Source organism: Phyllostomus hastatus, unplaced genomic scaffold (genome assembly GCF_019186645.2).
Source record: "Phyllostomus hastatus isolate PE091 unplaced genomic scaffold, TTU_PhHast_1.1 phas_contig_86, whole genome shotgun sequence".
Lineage (NCBI taxonomy): Eukaryota > Metazoa > Chordata > Mammalia > Chiroptera > Phyllostomidae > Phyllostomus > Phyllostomus hastatus.
In genome coordinates, this window is record NW_025333977.1 from 70,545,044 (window position 1) to 70,552,363 (window position 7,320).

Below are 7,320 nucleotides of genomic sequence, written 5' to 3' on the forward strand. Positions count from 1 at the left end.
TAATTTTACATCATCAGTAAAGTTTACCACAGAGCCCCATCCTCCCATGTGGGTTTTCAGGAAATTCTTTTCCTCTTGACACTGCAAGAACTTATTCTCCACTGATAATGTTATGAGAAACTGAACTTATTCTACCTTACTGAGAAATAATGAAGACAGTGAGTAATTGTGTGTGCTAGGTACATGGTCAGGGCAACTGTAGGAAATACTGATAAAGAATTATGAAGAACAAAGTGTCAGAGTAATGGAACCACCCACACCAAGAATTATGATCAAGAATTACAAAAAACAGGATGTCAGAGTAAGCTCAGTGTAACTACTGATACAATGGAATAACTGCTGAAGTTTTACTAAAAAGGAAGATGATGAATTGTAACTTCAATTCCAGAAAAATAAAGCTGAAAGTCCATGATAGCTTTGCAGTCATTTGCTGGCTACCGACATGAATTCAGGTTTTTGTTTTGTTTTGCTCAATAATAAAATTGGCTCATTTACATTTATAAATTGGCCCATTCAATTGGGTTTAAATGTATTTTTTGCTCCAACAATATAGAATAAATATCATTATGTCTGTTGGTTTGGGAATCAGATCAGTCTGAGCTCAAATATCCTTTTCTGCAATTTACCAGCAGGAATGTAGGGTAAGTTTTAACCTCCCTGAGTTTCAGTTTCTTCATTTGTAAAATTAGAATGATAATAGCCACCTTGCAGCATTGTTCTAAGGTTTAAAGGTACTTTTGTAAAGCCTCTGGTCTGTGGTGCTTACTACTTAGTAGGTATTTCATAAGTGAAAGGAATGCTGCTTATCACAAATTAAATGAATTAGGATGTGGGATTTTTTTGCATGAAATATTATGTCACCATTTAAAATAAAATGTCCAAAGACTATTACTATGGAACAAGTGCTTATGGTAAAATAGTTTTTGTGTGAGCTATCATCTAATTTATAAAAAGATACAAATATTAAAATGATACAAAATATCATTTTCAAAACAACATTAAAAAAAGTGAGTATATTTGCCCTGACTGGTGTGGTTCAGTGGTTTGAGTGCTGGCCTGTGAACCAAAGGCCGGTCACTTTGATTCCCAGTCAGGGCACATGCCTGGGTTGTGAGCCAGGTCCCCTGTAGGGGGCATGTGAGAGGCAAGCACACATTGATGTTTCTCTCCCTCTTTCTCCTTCTCTTCCCCTCTCTCTAAAAATAAATAAATAAATAAAATTTTTTTTAAAGTGAGTGTATTTAACCATACTCAGCTCATAACAGAGCAAATGGGTGAGTGGAACAATAATAACTTATTCTGTACCATATTTAATAAAAAGGCAACAGAGAAAGTTAGTTGAAGGAAACTAGAGGAACGTTGTCTTTTAAGCATTAGAACCGAGGGGCTCCATAATCACCTGGCATCCACTCCATGTTGTTCTTATGGTTAGAAATGTACATGATGGGAACTCCAGGGATCTTCCTGATTCTTCGTTTGAGGTCCCAGTCAACTGTGGCCACAGTTCAACTCTTGCGTTGAGTTACTCTCTGTACCAAGCAGTCATCTGCATAAGTTCATTTGTGTGTGCATGGTAATCATTCAAATCTTGGATCCCTGGCAATCCTCAGAGCCACTTGATGTTTCTCGCCCAATTTCTCACCTTCAGCCATTACACAGTCAGTTATACAAGGGATATATACTTGGCTTGGGGATGTTCCATCATTGACTGCACTAAGTCCAGTTTAGCCTTAATGGAAAAGTTGATAAAATTGGTATCAACCAGGGTGTGATATGGCAGGCCCAGTTGTGTGTCATATTGGGAGTATAAGAAGGAAGGGTCTTGGGAGATTTCTCTTTCCTTGAGTGCACTGGGATCTTTCTTTTCTTCCTTTTTTGGTTTTAATCTAGCCTTTTCTTTAAGCCTCTGCTCTCTCAGACTAAGCATTCACTTCATGGTCATATGGTTCCTTGTTTTCTTTTGCTTTACCATGTTCATGCTGCACTCTTGTTTCTCCTGGAATATGGTAAAATATTAAGCATAAAGGCAGGCTACAAAAGTGGCTATGCAGTATGATTTAAACAATGAAGATATAAAAGAAAGAAATGGTACTGGTATTGATCAGTATTTAATTGGAACCCTGGAGTTGACCCTTATTTTTGCTGCAAATCCAGAACCTTCTCCTTATTCTCAGTGGGTCATACTTTGATGAAATGCCAGACTGTGGTAACTTGGTGTTCATTTTTTTGAAAATAATTAACAATAAAAAATGTTACCTATATAATTTTTTTAAAAAAAGACAACTAAGTCACCAATTAGTTTAAGCAACCAGTAAGAAAAAAGTGCTTGCTCAGGATCGCAAACATAATTTGGAATTAGGTACACAAGGCAAGGACAGGTGAGTTAGGTAAATGCGGCAGAAAAAAAAGCCAATCTGGTATTTCTTAAGAGTAGTCAGCTGCTTTGGGAAAAAAATGAAAAAAAGAAATGTTTGGAAGGACTCAGACTGACATACCAAAGGGTGTGCATTGGCTTTGTGCCCTCTCCTCCCTGTTGGCTGGGTGTGGCCCCTGTGACAGGCTGGGTATGGCTGGTGCTGCCTTGGAAGACACCTTGCAGCTGGGGCACCAATAGAGTCATTTCTGGCCAGTAGAAAATAATGAGTTTGGGAAAGGGTTTTCTCTGTAACGAAAGTGACATAGGAAAAAAACATCCACTTATTGTCCTATTTACACGGGGTGCCTGGAAATGAAGGAGCCATCTGCAAGAATGAGGATATAGAACCAATGTATCAAGGATGGTGTCTGGGGGCTCCCAGCACCTGAGGAAATAGTTGAATTGCTCTAACAAACCTGGAAACATTTCCTTCAGACTTCTTAGCTATAAAGTAATAGTCCTCTATTTTTTTAGCCACTTTTATTAGTGTATTCTGTTACTTGAAGCTGAATGCACACTAACTGATTTGAAAAATAAAGCTATTTTAAATTTTAATTACATTTTTCTTAACTTTTCCACTTTTGAAGGTTTTCAAATCTTTACACTGGGAAAAGTATTTTAAGTAGTAAGCTATTGAATCTTAGTAAGTTCCTGGTATGATTTGACCTTACCTGAAGGGTGGTTTTCAAGAGCTACTGAATAATTATTTCTTGTCTTCCTTCCACACCCCTCCTGACCCTCCACAGAATATTTTAACTCTGTGTCACCATACTGATTGCTACCATGGGTATCAGTACAATGTATGTAACTATCATTTATGTAAATTAACCATTTTATTTTGTTAAATTTATTTATTTTTGAGAGAGAGAAAGAAAGAATGCATTTATTTCTGCATTCACTGGTTGATTTTTATACAGGCCCTGAATGGAGATTGAACTCACAACCCTTGCATATAGAGATGATGCTCTAACCAACTGAGCTACCCAGCCAGGGCTTCCCAGTATCTTTTGATTATCTCAGTTTTGACCAAACTGTGGGCTGTGGCATATATTACACAAAAATATTATAGCATAATAAAGATGAATACCATTCACTGACTTGGCATTTGTGGATGACTATTTTGTTTTATTTTGCTCAGTATAATCACCTATCATTATGGCTTCTGTCATTTATGGTACCAAGTAAAACTCAACAATCATGAGTAATGTGTGAAATTTTTTTCTAGCAGAGTATTAAGAAACCTTAAAATATCATTAATTTTAAAATTCCTTATATCTAATTGTTATCATAAGAACTCACTGCCTTGTTTTTCATAACTGATACAGTCCTAAGATCTTTGCAAACATATTGTCCAAACCCTCATTTTACGGTTCTGAAAATAAGACCTGGAGAAGTTAGGGGCTGGGGCTCAGGTTGTACAGCTGACAGAGTGGGAGCTGTAACCCAGACCTACCGACCGCCAACCCAGAAATGCTTTAACTAAACTTTGAGGAAAGAATAAAGCTTCACAGCAGCAGCATTTCCTGTTTATTTTTTTGGAAAAATTTTCTTATTAAATGAGGGGTGACACAGATGTCAGGTATTTATGGTGACAATATTAAGATTCTGGGGCCAAGCAGCTTTCAATTAATTTTATGCTTTTCAGAAAAGTGTTTTGTGAGTTCCTTTTTTATACCTTAGTGCAATTTTATATATAATAAATTTTCAATATAATATTTTGAAATTCATAATGCAATTTTAGTTTGGAAATATGGACATGGTATTAATGTTAGACCCAGCATTTCTCTATATTGAGTTATTCTGAGCTTTATTAAACCTGCTTGCTTCACAGGACAATAGAAAATAATGAGTAAGTAGAGGACATCAGAGAATGAGCAGATATCCTGTTCATTTGTTTTATTGTCTGGGACGATCTGACATCACACCCACAAGAAGACAAATCAGGCGAAAGTGAGGCTGATGGAGAATTGGGCTTTCCAGGACATAACACATTAGAGAATTGCAACACAGGATCTGGAGACAATCGTTCACCCCTGAGAACCTCAGTTTTCTCATCTGTTAAAGAGGGACAATAAAATACCAATTTCAAAATACCAATACTAAGGTTGTTCTAAAAATTCAATGAGACAGTTTTTGTAAAGCACCTTGCAGAATGCTTGGTACATGTCAGTAACATTGCGTGGTCCTTGTAGATGCCACTCTTCTAATTGTCACTTTCCTTTTATTGTCCTCTTTTCTCTTTCCTCCAATTAATCTCTATATTCCCTTCAATTTTTTCTCTCCCTTACATTTCAGCCTTCTTTTCTATCCTCTACTTTTATTTTGCTCATCTTTTTCCTCCCCAGATATTTTTCCATTCGTTTCTGCCCACATTATAACCAGATCTAATCAAAAGCAGCAGTGACAGATGAAGAGAGATTTCAGATCCTTCTTATTCCCTGACCTTATAGTTAGTATGGATGTTTTCTTCCTGTTCCTATTGTGCTTCATTTAAAAAAAGGGCAGACATCCTTAGTAGATCATTTGGTGCCTTTGTAGATCTGTATATTTTTTAAGGCTCATGCCTTTAGATGCAGATATTTTAAATTCTCAATTTATGAAATCATTAATTTATTTTTCTGTGCAGTAAATGTAAAAGCTAATATATATATATATATATATATATATATATATATATATATATATATGTATTTGGAAAACAGACTATGTCCCACATCCTGTTCTATACCTTTTATGCTTGTTAACTCACTCTGTACCTAAAAGAGCACAGCCCCTGACAGAACAGCTTTTAAAAAAGTTTTTTTTAGAAAAAATTACATGCCCATTAAATAAAATTATGAAAATACAAATTAATGGACAGAAATTAGTATGTACTCATACTTCCATAATTCAGATATAGTTAGTTAACATTTTAGTATATATCCTCACACATGGGTATGTTTTACAGATACACATTTCATATAATTGAGATCATATTGCATGCATGTTTCCTTTTATTCCATACACAATTTTGTGCTAGAACAGTATTTTTTGATGTTGACATGGGGGCTTTAATTTAGGGAACCACTGCCATGCATATTACTTTACTGAAGAAAGGTCCTCTTTTCTTTGGAAATGTCATTATTTCCTATTGTTTTCTTTTTAAGTTATAGTGATCAGAATGACCCATGGTTGTGATAAATGACAGCTTGGCAGAAAGTAGGTAAAGGTTACTATCCTAAAATATCTGTGAATTTACTATGATTTTGAAGGAAACTAGTGAAACATCTCTGGATTTCCATGAGCAGTATCATTAAGCATGCATCTATTAACATTCTCTGAAGGGTAATCTTTCTATTAAGAGGCATATCAAGTGCTCGAAGAAGTAGCAAGTGGAATAGAAGACCCTATTAAGAGCTCCTAATACTTCCTGTTTCATAGTATATAAAAAATATACTGCAGATACAATGGTACACTTTTATAAGGAATAATATTTTTGGCCTAATGTGGAAGAGACTAAAAACTTCAGGGTTCATACAGGTAAGTTGTTTTGAAACAACAGGTGAGAAGATTCTGAAATTTTTGAAGTGTTTTGCAGAGCTGAATCATAGACTGTAGGTTAAACCAGAGGTAGATTTGTAACTAGAAAAAGGAAAGAGAGATAATGATCAGTCTGAGTTGAGTATACATGTTAACATGTAACAAATCGTCTGTATGGGGAATGGCGTAATTGGTAAATTTGGTGTCCTTCTTATACGGCCGCAACAATGATTAGTGGTTTAGTGCTTTAGTCAGGATAGAAATTTCCACTAGATGAGTAATATAATCAATGATTGATCTGAGGACATTAATAGCAACTAGACACTGGAAATATTGATTGAATATTTTCAATCAATAAGCTCCCTGTGGAGCTTAAGCCATGATGCTGAGCATAGCTGGAAGCTCTTTCAGTGATTAAACCTAACAGACAGGCAGATCTCTGGATATTTTGAGACTTGAGCTGGCATGCCCCAGAAACTGTGCTGTTAAAAGCTGGCCTTGGTGCAGAGCTTGGTCCTTACTGAATGCACCCATGCCCAGCAGAGGAACCAACAAACTGTGCATCACTGATAGCTCCATTAGGTGTACAGGGCCAGTCACAGGCAGTGTCTGACATAGCCTTGACTAGAGTCTTTGCAGATATGCCTAGTACATAGAAAAAACACAAAGAAGCAGCCAAAAGGAAAGGACTTTAAACAAAGGCCCCAAATAAAAGAAAGAGAATTCTCCAGAAGAACCAAATGAAATGGAAGCAAGCAATTTGTCAGCTATAGAGCTTAGAATAGTGATCATAAGGATACTCAAAAGCATGAAAAAAGACATAGAAACTATAAAAAAGGACAAGTCAAAAAAAAGAATGCAATGTCTGAAATAAATAATACACTGGAAGTATTAAAGTGTAGATTAGATGAAGTAGAGGTTCAGGTCAATGATTTGGAAGACAAATCATTGTCTTTCAAAAACACCCAAGCAGAAGGTAAAAAAGGAAAAAAATTATTTAAAAAATGAGAATATTTAAGGGACATCTGGGACAACATGAAGTGTAACAACATTCACATCATAGGATACTGGAAGGAGAAGAGAAAGAGCAAGAGATCAAGAATTTATCGGAAGAAATAATGACCAAAAATATTTTAACCTGGTGAAGGAAAAAGATACACAAGTTCAGGAAGTGCAGAGTCTCAAACAAGATGAATTGATAGAGGCCCACACCAAGATATATCATAATTAAAATGGCAAAGTTTTAAGACAGCAGAGTATCTTAAAAGCTGCAAGAGAAAAGCAGTTAGTTTCCTACAAGGGACCTTCCATGAGACTATCCTCTGATTTCTCAACAGAATGATTTCAGACTAGAAAGGATGGGCATGAAATATTCAAAGTAATGA

The 7,320-nt window shown here is 35.8% G+C and overlaps 1 pseudogene; it reads right to left on the reverse strand.

The window, feature by feature from the left end:
- Positions 1-1,373: 1,373 nt before the first annotated feature.
- On the reverse strand, positions 1,374-1,972 carry LOC123827551 (annotated as a pseudogene).
- Between the last annotated feature and the right edge of the window lie 5,348 nt (positions 1,973-7,320).